The 17,170-nt window shown below is 29.8% G+C and overlaps 1 long non-coding RNA gene across 4 annotated transcripts; it reads left to right on the plus strand.

The window, feature by feature from the left end:
* The first annotated feature begins 11,456 nt into the window (after positions 1 to 11,456).
* Positions 11,457 to 15,612, plus strand: LOC147381404 (uncharacterized). Of its 4 annotated transcripts, none has more exons than XR_015174584.1 (3): positions 11,457 to 11,641; positions 11,797 to 11,896; positions 12,372 to 12,404. It is a non-coding gene; the product is annotated as an uncharacterized LOC147381404 (long non-coding RNA). The 4 variants fall into 4 exon arrangements; XR_015174583.1 differs by lacking the exon at positions 12,372 to 12,404 and adding an exon at positions 15,326 to 15,612 and having other exon boundaries at positions 11,458 to 11,641; XR_015174582.1 differs by lacking the exon at positions 12,372 to 12,404 and adding an exon at positions 13,518 to 13,560 and having other exon boundaries at positions 11,458 to 11,641.
* The last annotated feature ends 1,558 nt before the right edge of the window (positions 15,613 to 17,170 follow it).

Below are 17,170 nucleotides of genomic sequence, written 5' to 3' on the forward strand. Positions count from 1 at the left end.
ATTATTTATTGAAAATCTAAATTCAATAAAATTATTAGAAATTTACAAAAGGCTTCAAATATTTTGGTGGCCCCCATAAGTCATCGAAAAGAGTTATTTGATTTTCTGGGCTCAAATGCACTGTTTCATATTCTAAATCTTTGATGGAGGGCATCTCCAAATCACTGTTTTGATCCAGACTCAACATTTTCTTCTTTATTGTAAAAAGTTTCCATGGAAGCCACGTCGAATTCTCTGTTTCCTTTGTCATTAATGTTTGAGCTCACAACTGATTCATTATGGTTAACCACTTCAATCTCTTCATACCATTTTGCGCCCCCACTCCTTATAATTCTACACAACACCATTTCTTCAAATATCTCCTAAAATACCAAATATAAAACAAACAAAAAAAAGTTAGAAAAAAGGGTGTAATTCTTCGTCTTTCTAATAATTTGAATGGATACCCCTTTTGGGGTCAATTTACTATGAATAGGTCTACATGGTTATTGGCAAAATGCTATTTTCATAATCTCTTTTACCAAATAGGAAATGTTGTTTGAAATTACTAAAATACCCATTTAATATTTCTTATTAAGTATTGTACTTCTAGGATGGGTATTTTGTAATATAATATATTTTTTCCCTACTTGGTAAAAATATTTATAATAAAAATGAATCGTGTGCTGAAACGGGAATTTCATAAATGTCAACGGACAATATTGTAAATCAGGCTTTATCAAATTATGCATCAAAATATATTTTGAAAATATTTATAGAATAGTCAATCTATATGTACGACTACATTTGTAGATAAGTTGTTGATAAAAATCACTATAAGTTGTATAAAAAAAAATATTAAATTTACTTTTAAACCTCTTTGATTTAACCAGAGTAAATTAACGACCCCTATTGTAATTTAAATTACAAAAAAAAATTAAAACAACCTTATTATTTTGGTGAAGTGTGTACTCGTGGATGATTCATTGGGTTTTCTTATCGGACACGAACACTAGCCCTTGCTTGTATCCAATTCACCTTTTTTCTTGATTCAAAATTTCTATTTTCACAATTAGTTCTCCACACACCTATTTTTCCTTTTATACTTAGTTTCTTTTTAAAAGAATTTGGCATAGAACTTTCTCTATGAGCAAAGTAATATTGTTTTGTGTTATTGTCTCTCACATGTTCAAGTTTAGAAAAAATCATAAAAATAATTCATTATAGATTTCATTCTTTAATTGAAAGGTAATAGGATCGGGGTTAAAGTGGACCCTCAATCCATTAAAAATAATAATAATTCTATTTTTTACAAAGGTGTGACCTCTTAGATCTTCTTCCATTATACAAATCAACTTACTCAATATGTCATTTAAAATTTGTAAGACAGAAGAAGAAGAAAAATAGTAATAAAACAGAAATATATGTATCCACATAAAATGCATACGTACTTGGGAGCTTCCATTGTTCAGACTCGTAGACGTGGCAGTCCTTAATGGGGTTTGATTCAAAATTTTCCCCATTTATCTTAGCTTTGAGATAGTGCAATAAGTTGACATCACTAGGTGAGAATTTGTAGGGCGACACTTTCTCTCTCTTTCCAATGGAAACTAAGGGAAGAAGAATAAATAAATCTTGAGGATCAAGCCTCCCCTTTTATAGATATGAAATTTTTTAATATTTCAAATCCAAACCTAAGCACTTGAAAATGTTACATCAGCGTTTTGCATCACTACTTCAAGAGATGTTTCCAATCTAACACTAACTTAAAGTCATATTATAAAGCTTGTACTCAAATGTCCAAACCATAATGGCGGTATCCGATTGTATGTCCATTGAACTTGACTTTTGCTGTTTTTTTGGAGGGCTGCTATTGGCACCCTGACTTTTACTTATTTTATATATATCCTTTACCTCTTAAAAAGCAAATTAATTTTCTTATATTTTATTTTTTAAAAATTAATTAAAAAATATTTTTTTAACAATTTTTATATTAAAATTATTTTTTATGCTGACTTTAAGTAGACACATCTCTTCGAAACGGTGTAGGTAACTTTCTAACTATTTCTTCTTAAATAATTAATTAAAAATTATATTTTTAACAATTATTATATTTAGACTTTTTTAATGTTTTCTATTTATAAAAAATAATTAAAAAATAAATTACTAACATTAAATATGAAAAAATATTTTTAAATGGGGTTAAAATATAATTATAGGTAACAATTAATTTGAAATTTAATGAAAAAATAGGATGATAACAATTATTAGATTAAAGAATAAGGTCTTACTATTATTTTAAATAATTAATTAAAAATTATATTTTAACAATGATTACATTTACACCTTTTTACGTGTTCTTTTATAAAAAAAGAATTAAAATAATTAAATTATAATAATTATTAAATATTTTTCTAATAATTTTTATATTAAAAATATTTTTTTATGGCAGACACGTATCTTCGAAATGGTGCTAGTAATTTTCTAACTATTTCTTCTTAAATAATTCATTGATAATTATATTTTTAACAAATATTATATTTACACCTTTTTTTACGTTTTCTATTTATAAAAAAATTAGTAACAATTAAATATTAATATAATGTTTTTGAATTATAATGTTGCTAAAAAAAAAAAAAATGGAAGATATAAACATAATTTTACTTTAAAAAATTAATTTAATATTAAATTTTAAAAATTATTATTGTAATAAAATTTTAAATTAAATTAAAAAAATATTTTTCTAAAAATTATTATAATAATAAAATCTTTTTTGATGTTGACTTTAAGTAGACACATATCTTGAAAATGGGGTAAGTAATTTTCTTACTATTTCTTTTTAAATAATTAAATATAAATTAGATTTTAACAATTATAATATTTACACCTTTTTAAATATCGGTTTAAATAGAATTTATAGTAACAAATCATATCAAATTTAATTAATTTTTTTTTTAACAATATATTAAAAAATCTTTTTTTGATGCTGACTTTAATTAAATATGTCTCTTCAAAATGGTATAAGTAATTTTCTTACTATTTCTTTTTTAATAATTAATTTTAAATTATATTTACACCTTCTTCGATTTTCTATTTTTAAAAAATAACTGAAAGTTAAATTATTAACAATTAATTTTACATTTAAATAAAAAAAAATCTAAAATTGTTTTATATTACATAATAATTTTCTTACTATTTCTTTTTAAATAAATAATTAAAAAAATATATTTTAAACAATTATTATATCTGCACCTCTTTTTACATTTTCTATTTTTAAAAATTAAAAATGTAGACACGATTTTCTTTTAAAAATTTAATTAAATGTTAAATTTTAATAATTACTATATTAACAAATATTTTTAAATATTAAGTTCCTAAAAATAAGAAAAATTAAGATATGAAGGTGATTTTCTTTAAAATAATTAATTAGAAATTAAATTTTAACAATTATTATATTAATAAATATTTTAAATACTAATGTTGCTAAAAATAAGGAAATTGAAGACATGGACGAGATTTTCCTTTAAAAAATTAATTACATATTAAATTTTAACAATTATTAAATTAACAAATATTTTGAAATATTAATACTGCTAAAAATAAGAAATTGAAGATATGGACGTGATTTTCCTTTAAAAAAATTAATTAAATATTAAATTTTAATAATTATTAAATTAACAAATATTTTGAAATATTAATGTTGCTAAAAAAAAATCAAAGACATGGATGATTTCTATTAAAATTTTAATTAAATTTTAAATTTTAACAATTATTACATTAAAAAAAACTAAAATATTAACGTTGCTAAAAATAAGAAAAATGAAAATATGGACTTGATTTTCTTTTAAAAAATTAATTAAAATTTAAAATTTTAATAATTATTATATTAACAAAAATTGAAGATATCTAAATGATTTTATTTTAAAATATTAATTATAAATAATTAAAATTAAAATTTATTAAGAAAATCTTTTGTGATTCCGAGTTTCAAGGCCTTTTCAAAGCAAAACGATCTTTTCAAAACTATATAAGTAATTTTCTTACTATTTCTTTTTAAATAATTAATTTAAAAGTTATATTTTTAACAATTATTATATTAACACTTTTTTCAATTTTCTATTTATAAAAAAATTAATTAATAATTAAATATTAACAAATATTTTTAAATAGTAATGTTGCTAAAAATTAGATAATATAAGATATAGACGTGATTTTTCTATAAAAATTTAAATAAATATTAAATTTTAATAATTCTTATATTATTAAAAAAAATATTTTATTTTATTTTATTTAAATAGTTTTATAACAAATAGTATTATAAATTAAATTATAACAATTATTAAGTTTTCTTTTGAAATAATAAATAATTATTTTAAATTAACTTTGTTAAAAAAATCTGTTGTGATTTCGACTTTAAAGCAGATATGCCTATTTAAAGTAAAACGACATTTTCATCTTTAGTGTTGTTTAAATATTTTTTATTTTTTTAAATATTTTTTGTTAACATATCAATATTGGCAATAATTTTCACGACTCTTCTTTAAAACGTCGCCTCCTTTCTTCTTTATATTTGACCATGTTTCTTGTTCTCCACTCCTTCTAACGACTCTTACCCAAAAATTATTATATTCGAAAATCATTTTTCTCATATATCTTTGGATTATGGCAAGGCGTCAAAAAAATGTTAATTTGGATTGATTGAATGCGTCAACAAGTTGCTCCTTTAAACTAGGTACTCTCTATTTTTTGAATAAAAAGATCATTTGATTGAATCTGTTTTTGGGAGGGGACTCTCAAGACATTCTGTTTTTGTTGGAAAGTAATCTCATGCCTATAAATCTTTTTTGATGAATCACAATACAACTTTTTTACTAAGTTTAGATACTGTGTAATTACTTCTACAAAGTGAAGTTGATCATTTTACCTTCTATTTTCTTGTGTACATAAAAAAGTAATAAATATTTTTAATAATTAAAAATTAAAATTTTAACAATTATTATATTAATAAACATTTTTAAATATTAATGTTGTTATGGATGTGATTTTCTTTTAAAAAATTAATTAAATATTAAATTTTAATAAGTTTTATATTTCCAAATAGTTTAAATATTAATATTGTTAAAAGTAAGGAATTGAAGATATGGACGTGATTTAAAAAATAATAATAACTAAAATTAATTTTAACAATTATTATGTTTTTTTTTTTAATATTAAATAATTAATTAAAAAATAAATTTACACCAATTATTATATTAAAAAATCTGTTGTGATTCCTAATTAAGCATCTTCAAAACAAAACAGATGCTTTATTTTTTAAAAATTAATTAAAAATTATATTTTAACAACTATTAAATCTTTTTTTTCATTCCAATCAACAACATTGTAACAAAAAAAAATTAGGAATTCATCATTCTATACCACATAAAGTAAGTGAGTGAGTGTTTGCTTTAGACCAACACCATTTTGACATATGACATTGATGATATAAAAAATAATAAGAAAAATTTCCTCTCTCCTGCCCATGGTTAGAAATCAAAATTTTCTAATAAGATCATCTTGTCACATTCAAAAATATGATCAAATACAAAAGTGTCGTAGATGATAAATTTCAAAAAAAATAAAATAAAATTTAAAAGTTATTTTTCACTTTGTCTATTTTCAACTCCATCAAGCTTGAAAAAATTTGTTTTTTTTTTTCATTTTTTTTTTATGCCATGAAGTTTTTCATGAAATTTAGAAGGTTGTGATGTTCGATTGCCAATATGTGGATCCCACTATACTTTTTAAAGATTTGAAATCTAAAAATAAAGATTTTTGAGCTATAGATGTGTGGGCAGGAGAGAGAAATTTCCTTCTTATTACTTTACACGGTGTTATTCTGTGAGAAAACAATCACTGAAAATAATTAATAAATCTACAAGACTCTTTAAAAGACTCCCCATTACACGTCAACCTACTACATTGCATTATCGGATCGTCTTCAAAACCGCACCCTTTCACCTTTGGCTTTCCATTTCTCTCTCAAACTGATAGAGCAACAAAATACCTCTCTTATTAGAGGAGTTGGATTGAAAAGTTATAATTGTCCATGTTACCTCACTTTCCTTTTTATTTAAATTGATGGGGTTCACAAGAGATTATATGATCGTCATACTTTTAAAAATAAGTGGCTCTACACTTAAGTATTTGTGAAGATAAGGATAAAAAATAAAGAGGGTATTAGATTTAATCTCCAAATCCAATATTTCTTACTTAAATTAAAATCAAGATTGTCTAATTCATGAATGTCCTCGCCCTACTAAACATATTATTTCATTCATCATTTTTCTGTTTGAATTTTGGATCATATAGCCTGCACGTGCATCGCACGTGCAAGGCCCACTAGTATATATATATATATATTTGCTAGATTTATGTTTTGGGTTTAGGAATTTAAATGAACATAATCATAATTGTAAACTACTAAAGTTGCTTGATTTTGGGAAGAAAAAAAATGACGGGAATACATTGAATTTTCACTAGTTTCGTTGTTCAAATCATCGACTGTATCCTTAAGCTTTTAGAGCCAGTTCATTAGATTATGATTTTCGTTACAAATTATGTTACCCCCTCCCCCCCCCCCCCCCCCCCCCCTCCCCCTATTTGGACAAAAAGGAAAGCCAGGCAACATGAATCTCACTCTATCATGAACAATCGGGACCTCCCTGAGGCCCTCACGGCCCATCCCCTCCACCTTCTTCTCTTTCAATGTTCGCCAATCGGGGAGGATAACCGATTGAGTCAGAACCTGAATTGAAAGATGGAAGACCTAGATGGCCTTAATTAGGAGCATGGGCAACCCTTCATGCAAAAGATAGCAATGACAAGAGATTGACCGGTTAGGGTCGAGTGATCAACACCTCAGGGGTTGAGGGTTTATGTAATTGGGCTCCTTCGGGATCCTTTATTTCGAAACAGACTAGATCTATTCATTTAGTTGCTAGATCAACTCATGGAAAGGACTTTTTTTTCTTTTTTTCTTTGATTAGATTTACAAAGATAAAAGTTTCCTTTTTCTTCTACTTATATGTATTCAGATTATTTCATTCAGTTCTGTTTTGCTTTATCTACCTTTCATGTTATCAAAGTATAATTCCCGAGAATGTTATTAATATTTTTGGTGGTAGACCACTCCCTGAGAAGCTAATTATCTTAGATGAAAGCCTTAGTTTTTTTGAGCCAAGACCTGGAGTGGGTTGATTTCGTGTGCCAAAGGTTGTTTAAGTTGAGTGTAAAGAAGTGACCTTCTTTGTAGAGGGGACCAACTAGAACGGCTTCAGTATCCTAAGGATTACGAGTGTCAATGGATAGCCGAAATTCGAATTCGAATTCGAAAAATTGGATATTATTCGAAATTTTCGGATATATTGGATGTTATTTTAAAATTCGAATGAGTTTCGGATACGAATTCGGAAGTTGTAACATTCGATTCGATACTATCCGCTCCGATATAATATATATGTTATGTATTCATGTTTTACAACAAAACTTTTATATATGTATATATATATGATGCTGTGTATTCATGTTTTACTACAAAATTACTTTTAAAGTTTTATCTTCTCTCAACCTAAAAGGCAAAAACGCCAGAACCAGTCGAAGTGGGTTTTGACTGTGCGAGGCTGCGAGCTAACCCACTGTCTTCTCCGGCCGATGAGCGTCAGGTACATACTCTCTCTCACACACACACACACACACACACACACACACACACACACACACACACATAGAGTAAAACCCTATTTTATTCGATTTTAATACTAAATAGGTGGAATATTACAATTTTGGAGTTGAAAAAATAAGAAAATTAATTTGTTTTTTTACATATTCGAATAGGTGGAATTTTACTCTCTCACACACAGAGTAAAACCCCATTTGTAGGATTTTTTATCGGATCAGATATCCGATATATTTTTCGAAATCAAATTTGAATGTTTGTTAGTGATATCCAATCGGATTTGAATTCGAATTCGAATTCGGATATCATTATTTTTTTTCAAATTTGAATTCGGATATAGTGCCATTCGTTGACAGCCCTACTAAGGATATGAAGTAGAGGCAGCTCCTTATTATGGATTCAAGGAAGAAGGCTTGTGACTACTTTTCGGCACTTTCAAGTCAAGTGTAGTGAAGAGTTGATGTAATTGAGCTCAAGCCCCGAGCAGAACGGCTTTCCTTATCTCCATAATGATTGCACTAACATAACAACTCAAACAACTGGTAACAGGATAATCTCCTCTTAGCTTTCTTCTTGTCGAGACTATAATAAATAAGGATTTTCTTTTCGTTTTATATGATTATGATATTATTATATGATTATTGGATGCTCTTTTTTATTCAACAACGACAATTTAAACCGCTTTAAGGATTTGATAAACAAAACTTGATAAGTCTCTTTCTTTAAGAACATGCCCATATTGAATTTTTGAATATTCATAATAATCATTAAAATCAAGAATCCATATCAACAAACTACATGATTTAATGTTTTTTGGTAAGCAAGACTTCTACACTATGTTTGAATGAGAGAAAAAGAGAGAAGAGGAAAATAAATAAATGAGTTTAACTCCATTTCTCTTGTTTGGATTGTTAAGTGGTGAGAGAAGAGAAAAGAATTGGACTGGAGAGAAGAGGAGAAAATGTGAGTTTTCTTTCTCTCCAAAAGTGGAGAGAAACCATTTTAAAATATTTTATAATTCTAACTCTACCCTAAGATCTCTTTTAAGATATTTTAAAACTCTACAGGTGCCCTAATTTCTCTCTTGTCAATCCAAACATGGTGGAGAGAAATTGAGTTTTTCTTCTCTCCACTTCTCTCAATCCAAACAAAATGTTAATGTGTCTCTACCATTTACTCTCACTGTATTGAACCAAAATAGTAAAAAAAATCGAAATAGTAGGGTTTTAAAATAGTAAAATTAATCAATTCCACTAAAAATCTTTTACTAACCATAAAATATATAATAACAACCTCCTAAAACAAAGTAGCTCACATACACAACGAAATCAAGAGAGTAATAATTTCAATTCAAATCATTTTTTTATAATTGTTGAGTTTGACATCTTTAGTTTTCAAGTTTATTCATGTATTAAGGTTTCACACATCCGGTTTAGATTAAACAAAATTTTACTGCACCGATATTTACACATATGACTTACAATCATGTTCTCAATGCATGTTTGGAGGAGTATATCAAACATTTTGGGGAAACATCGAATTATTTTTTAGACATTTTATTTTTCAAAATCGAGGCATTTGGACCTCTTAGAGCACCGTACTAATCCTCGGGGCATATGCAATCCCCTCCCCCCACCCCACGCACCACATAATTTTTGGGATAAATCCCTGAGGTGGTCCCTAACGCCGGATTGAAAATTGAGACCTTCACTTCCTAATGCGTGGTCTTGAGATATGCTTCTTTTTTCTTCTTTTTTTTCTTCTTCAAGATTCCTTGTGATGCAAGCAATCAATCAACTTCATTTATGACTCGTAGTTATATTCCACATTTTGCTTTCAGAGGGTGTATATCAAATGCATGTGACCCACATGTAATAAGTCAGAAATGGCTGGCACATGTAGTAACCCAATGGCCCACTACAATGCTCCACCAAACCCAAATTTCTAACATAATTCCATCTTGGAACCCAATTTATAACTCCATATTAAATTATGGGTCAAGAATAGTATCCCAGATGTGCATCCATTGATTATAGCATTGTCTTAAGAATGATTTCTAATCATTGGATTTAATTTTTTTTTTTCAAGAGCTTAGATCTAATGAATATAAGTTATCAAACACTATGATTAAAGTACATGGGTTGCAATATTCTATAAATTGTAAGAAATTTTTTTTAATGAAGGAAACAAACAAATGTATAATAAACATAAAATTTCATACAATAAATTACTAATCTATCCATAAAAAGTCATTAGCTTATCCATAAAAGATCATTAATCTATGTTCTAATTCCTAAAATAATTCATAATAATTATTATATACATATATATATTTATGTATTGCATGAGGATTCTGTTCTCGGTTTGATTCGATTCTGTACAAGCTTGATCCGAGAACCAAACCAAAGTGATCGGTTCTCCATTTTTGTAACCCCAAACCGAACTGCAACTTGTTCCAAACCACCCCAAAGCTATCAGTTCGGTTAGGTTATCAGTTTAAACCGGACCAAGTTGCATACCTACCGGTATACATATAGAGTCAACTTAAAATTCAATAGAGTCAGTCCACTTGGCTTACTTCAAGGCCCTAATTAGAAGCCAAATTGGTAGGGTCCCTAGTGGATTGTAGTCGGTTTGGATCCTTATTGGAATCCAAATCCTTGACCTAGAGTCATGGACTCAAGTTATTGGATCACAAATGGATCAGATTTTGGTTTTGATCCAATTCATCGACACGGTTGGAGATAGATTTATAGTCCCTATAAATAATTATGAATAATCAAATATGGTTACATTTTTATTCCCCTCACTCAAAAATTTTATTTTCTTTCACACTCAAATCTCAAGAACAAGATACGAATTTTTAAGGAGGTTTAAAATGATGGATTGTGATAAGAAATTTAAAAACATCATTTTGCATATTTTTTAAAATTTTCCCAAATTTTTTACGAAATTTTCTAGAATATATTTAGCCAAATTAAGCCCTGCCTAATGATTACTGAATCCAAACTTGATTAATTAGAAAGTGAGAAATGTTGACTGAAACCAAAATAACATGCAAACAAATATAAACCAAATATTTGTTGGATCAGAAATTGAGAATTGACCCAATAAGGTGGTCCAGTGTAATAGATTTGCCTTGCCCCGAAAAGTTATAATAATTACTGTTTTGCAAGATTGATATGAGTTCCGGATTCAAACATTCTTCTTCATCGTCAAAATAATCCATAGGTTAGGCTTGATTCGATGTATCCTTGATAATCAGTATGATGATGTGTTGTTCTTTTGGTTGCTCAAATTTGTGTTGCTTCGTCGAATTGCCTCTGTCATTTTCCATCTCTTCCTTCCAATGATTGACCATTTCATTCTCTTCAGAACATTTGAAATGCTCACTCATTCTAAGTTCTACATAACACCCATCTTGGAATTGCTTCTAAATACCAAACATAAAGGAAAGTTATAACCAAAAAATACATGGATATCAAATTTAAAGAGAAAATTATCAATAATAAAAAATAAAAATAAAATCATTGAATTTCTAATAATTTTGATATGCTACTTTGGGGGTCAATTTATTATGAATATACCTACAGAGTAGGCAAGGTGTCATTTTCAAATTTTTTTTACCAAATAGAAAATAATTTTTGAAATTATTAAAATACCCCCTTTAATATTTTACTATTACATTACATTTTTGGGAAGGATATTTTAAATGTAACTTAGGTTTTTCCTTTGGTAAAAAAAATTAATTTCATATATAATGAATAGTGTGCTAAAAGGAAAACGTTGCTCAAGTGTACCTAAGTTTTTGTATGACCATCTTCATCGATACGAAATTGTTTGTCATAATTATGGCAGAATGAGTTTATCTGTGGATTTGCAGAGAATGCAAGATAGCTTGAACAAGCAAAAGGAGATTAATAATAAACTCCGGAGAGAAATTAGGTAATCCGAAGGCTTTTTTAACAAATAGTATAAAAAAAGATAAATTTGGGTTTTTTTTTATTTTAAAGTTTTGATGGTTTTAATTAGGGTTTCTGTAGTCTTGATGAGGTTACACAAAGCAGGGTTTTTGTTGTATTGATGAGTTAATTTGATAGGCAGAGGATTGGGGAAGATCTGAACGATTTGACCATCCACGAACTGCGCGATCTTGAGCAAAATATGGAAAGGTCATTGAAGACTGTTCGTGATCGAAAGGTAAGAGTTGTATTTGCGAGAATCTGTGTGAGTTCTTGAAAACTATATTTCTTTTCCTCACAGATCAAGAAATAAAATGTAGATGCCAGAAAACACCAATTGAAGTATTAAATATTTGTAAACTGATCTCCTGCCATGAACAAACTTCATCTGGTGATTTTTGGACAAATTTCCAGTGAATTTTTTGAACTTGGATCTCTTCAATCGAATTCAAACAAATGAACCTTTCTGATTTCATTAGAAGATTTGGAGGTGTTTCTGCAAAAACCACCTTGTGTGAGTAAGAGGGTCCATTTTTTATTTCATTTTTATAATTCATCAGGGCATCTTTTTCTTCGTTACTTCAGATTTTGTGGGGCTGTGACCTATCCATCTACTTTACTTTGCCATGTTGGGCCTTACCATCAAAGGAGTGTATTTTCTAGGTTATGAAAAATGATTTATTCAGTTTCTGGTGACTTCAAATGAATTTCAGATGTTGTTAATGGCGTCTCCCTGTTGTCTTCATCTTTCAAAAAGTACATTAATGGGGAAATTGGTGGTAAATCTCTTTTCATGCTATAAACATATATCTACCTATGTTACGCACATTTTTGTGAATAGTTAGTCGGATTGACCAATTTTTGTCATAAGCTTCCTGGCAAACTTAGTGGAACTGAGCTAAGGTGAAGGACTTATCATTGTGTCATAATTTGGATGAAGGAAATGGAAGGCTGACTCCTTGGAACTTTGCTATTCATCATCCAATCCAATGGTTTGTAGTGTAGTTTGGCAGGTTTATATCAATTATCAGTCAGAAGGAAGCTTTGCTGAATCATGTTGCCCTACAGAAATAGGAGATGATTTTTATCGATGTAATTATTAGAGATAGGTCTCACAATTCTATGGTATTCTTGAGAATTAATGAGAAGTTGCAAAGTCTCAAGTAGATGGAATGAGTGAGCGTTATGAGACATGTTCTATCATTTTACGTGTATTATTGTGTGTTTTTTTTATTTTCAGAGTGTCTAGACCATTTTACATTTTTTTATTGCATAGAAGTAGTGTGGGTTTCATATTGAAACTTGCAAGGTTGCGAGAATTTTCTTGGTTTGTTTCTTCTTTGTAGCCTGCAACTTCTAGGACGTGTTATTTCCATGAAAAACTAATTGTTAATTTTGGTACACTGAAACATAGGTTTGAAGTACAGGTTCTAATTTTACATGGCTCGATGGTGCGCCTACGTTCATGGAACTAATCAAGAACAATCACTTCTCTGCAACTAGCGTACCACCAACAAAATTCATGACATTATTTAACCAAAGGGGACCCGAATAGCCAATTACCCTAAACATTGGCAACATCTAGTTTCTCCCAAAGTGCTAGTCAAGATGGGATCCTAGGTGGCTATAGCCAATTTTCTCTACGTGAGGGATATTGGTTGATTGGCATGTAGCAACAAAGGATCATGATGGAATACAAATGCTAATAGGGAAAAAAATTCAAATTCAAAACGATGGATTTTGAGAGAGAAATCAAAAAAGTTGAAACTCTGATACCATAATAAATCATAAAGCAAGCAACATTTTATTTATTAATATTCTTTTTGATCCCAACAAAATACTTCATTCTTGACAATCAGATCAAAATGTTCCTCCAACAGATGATAGTTGACGAATCCAGTCATGATCCAGTCCCGCAGTGTTCCCCAGCTGATACATCGTTTACAACGTCTCCCGGCTTTCGAAACTCGGTTCCCACGTTTCTACCGAATCAGAGCTCATAACCGATCCATTACTGTTGACCGCTTTATTCTTTGCACGACACTATTCATAATTCTACACACACCATTTCTTGAAATTGCTTCTACAATATAGAAGAAAAAAGAAAATGTCAACAAACCAAATAAATGTTTCGAGTTCTATAAAGTACAAGATAACAAGAATAAAAAAAACAAAAAAAAAAAACACCAACCTGGTTCTGGTTGTTATAAATTGGGGGTGAGGTATATTCGTGCATTATCCATTCAGTGTTCTGTTCCATGCCCTGCTTGCCCTGCTTGAATATTAGCGCTTGCCTGTGTCCAGTCACCTCACCTTTATCCGTAATTTCCTTACGATTACCATGAGTAATCCATCGACCTCTTCCTGCCACAGTTCGATGGGCTGAGGTCGCTGTCTTCTTTTTTCTTCGAACGTAGCAATACAGTTCTATAATCTTTTCTGTCTCCACAAGCCCTAAAAAAAAGCCATAAAAAATTAGTCTATTAAAGCATTGTAATAAAAAAGAATGAGAAGAAAAAGTTACATACATACATACAAAACACACACATACCTGGGAGATTCCATGGTTCAAGTTGTAGATGTCGCAATCCTTAATGGGTTTTGATCCAAGCTCATCTTTGTTTTCCCTAGCTTTGAGTTTGCGCAATAAATTTGCATCCGTAGGTGAGAATTTGTAGTCATTGTCTGAAAATATGTAGTCTGACATTGTTGGACACAAAAGCTTACTACTCTCCTTCTCTATCTCAAAGACAATTAAGGTAAGAGATATAAGCTGAGAGATGAGTTGAGCCACTGAGACATATTTATACTCCACTCAACTCCAAATCCAACTTACACTTACTCGATGAAAGTCAAACTCCAAATCCAACTTACACTTCAAAAGCTACTCCAAATCCAACTTACATTTGTAGGTGTGTGTAGACATCATATATTATGTTCAGCAACAAACATTTTGGCAAACATTTTGGCAAAACATTTTTCAAAACATGGTTAGAGGTTTTGGAATGGGCTGATTTTGGTGAGGATGATCTACGGTGAGGAGATCATCCTCACTAAAAATCAGCCCATTCCAAAACTTTTAGCCCCAGTTTACAAGTTGAAAAATCGTGGACCGTCCATTTTTTGTAAACCATTTAATGGGGTTAGAAGTTTTGGAATGGGCTGATTTTTGGTGATGATGATCTCCTCACCGTAGAGATCATCCTCACCAAAAATCAGCCCATTCTAAAACCTCTGACCCATGTTTTGAAAAATGTTTTGCCAAAATGTTTGTTTGCTGAACATTTCCCATTTAAACCAATACCCATACAAATGATCGTGATCGTTGGATGCCCACAGATCCAACGGTGGATCTCGTTTAGAACAGTCACTTAAATCACGTTTCTTTTAAGTTTTCTCTATTTGCAACTACCTCCCCGCACAGGAGTCGGATATTCTAAGATGTTCAATTTTTTTTAAGATATGTGCGGGGAGGAAGTTGCAAATAGAAAAAACTTAAAAGAAACGTGACTTAAGTGACTGTTTTAAAAGACATCCACCGTTGGATCTGTAAGCATCCTACGATCACGATCATTTGTTTGGATGTTGGTTTGAAAATTTGGCCGCTTAAGTTTTGTTTTTTTTCAACGATCTCAAACTAGTCACGGTCCAATTATTTTCATTTCAGGTAAAATTCCACCATACACTTCCAATAGGCATTGCATGGGGATGACATGGAGAATGACACTTGTCAACATGGCAAGTCCAGACGATTGTCTATTGTATGGACATGCCAAGTCAGCATCCATCTGGCAAAAAAAAAAAAACCCCTTAAACCTTCAATGGGTTTGAAGTCAGCAATGACAATCCCAGCTACAATTTCCTAAAATTTGAACTTCAATAACTGATGTAATTATATCCATGATCACCAATAATCTCATCTACTCATTTAGAACTTAAATTCGACCATGAATCAACTCAGAGAGTCGAAAACTATATATATATATTAAATTTCTGAAAAGATATTGTACATACATGCATAAAACAGTCGGGTTTCTAATCCTCGAACAAATTTTAGTATCCAAAATTCAATTGAGTCATTTGACTCAGCAGATTTTTGAGTCACGATGTGGTTTAAAATGTCGTTTCTTACATAAAATGCTTGGGGTGTGGGGGGACTAACCCATGAATGCACCTATTCTCTATTTCACTCAACATCAAAATTTCAAAATTTGAAAAACAGATAAAATCATAAAACTGACTTCTTCACAGTGCTTTTGAACCAACATACATGTTTAAATCCACTTTTGTTAAACTTGTGATGGTGGTACCCGATACCCCAAGAGATCTTTATTGATCATCTTTAAACTATAATATCATACATTAGTTTCTACGCCTTCTCTGAGGCAAGAGTTCAGCCTCAACTCGCTTGATCTCCTCTTTCAGCTCTTGCAGAGTAGATTTCCTTGACACTTGTGTCTTGTCGGTGGTGCTGGTCTCACTTATAGGCCTAATAGATGCCCTTAAATTCAAGATCGCCCTTAAACATGTCAGATACTCTGTTTTAACTTCGTGAGAATTAGAGATCGCCCATAAATTTTTCAGATTGAGCTACCTGTGCAGGGATTATAAAACAAGTAGAAATGAATTGCTCTATTTTACTAATATATATTCATTGTTGAAGATTATTTTATCTTCCTTCGGATAATAAACAAGAGACTTCAGCAAAACATCACATTCTAACCAAAATCAGAGCTGAGGGCATTAATGAGTGTTCTATCCAATAAAAAAATTCTAAGGGGCATCATCATATTACAAGAGCAAATTTTACTTGGTTAAAACATTCTTGTCGAAGAATTCACTTAGTTTTCTATTCTTTGTATGGTTGGACTCCAAAATTTAACCATATAGGAGAACCTTAAAAGTAAATGTTAGTAATGTTGTTGTTTGATAGTTTATGCTGACTATGACTTAATTGATTTAACATTCTTCCTTAAGAGAGTTTTAGTTCCCTTGAAAACTTTTAGGTTCTTGACTAAGTAGTTTCCGGTCCACGACTTTTTCCCCAGATTTCTCCTCGAAGAAATCCTGTTGTTGTACCTTGCTATAGACATTCTTCTCATTGAGGCATGCCTAGCATGCATGGATGTTTCTTAAGAGCATTAACATGCCACTAGGCCAATAAGAGAAGATATGAACCATAGCCTTAGGAAAGACCCAATATATTCCAAGCCAAGCAGAAAAACAAAAAACAAAAAAAAAAATCTCTATAAACTTTTCCATTTTATGAAGGTTAGTTTGTATATTCTTCTTCCTATCGACATTACAATGCATCTAGTTTGAATGATTGCCTCAAATGGCTAAGGTGGTTATTTTTAAGAACGATGATAAACTGACTCAAAAAAAAAAAAATATATCAAATATATTTCAACCATATATTTTCCTGGTATCTCGAGGAAAAATCTATGTTTGGTGAACATGCCTCATCAGTTGCGTTTTTTTTTTTTTTTTTTTTTTTGAGTTGGTTTATCAT

The sequence above is a fragment of the Akebia trifoliata genome, unplaced genomic scaffold (genome assembly GCF_017979445.1).
Source record: "Akebia trifoliata isolate Shusen 1 unplaced genomic scaffold, ASM1797944v1 Contig00511, whole genome shotgun sequence".
Taxonomy (NCBI): Eukaryota; Viridiplantae; Streptophyta; class Magnoliopsida; order Ranunculales; family Lardizabalaceae; genus Akebia; species Akebia trifoliata.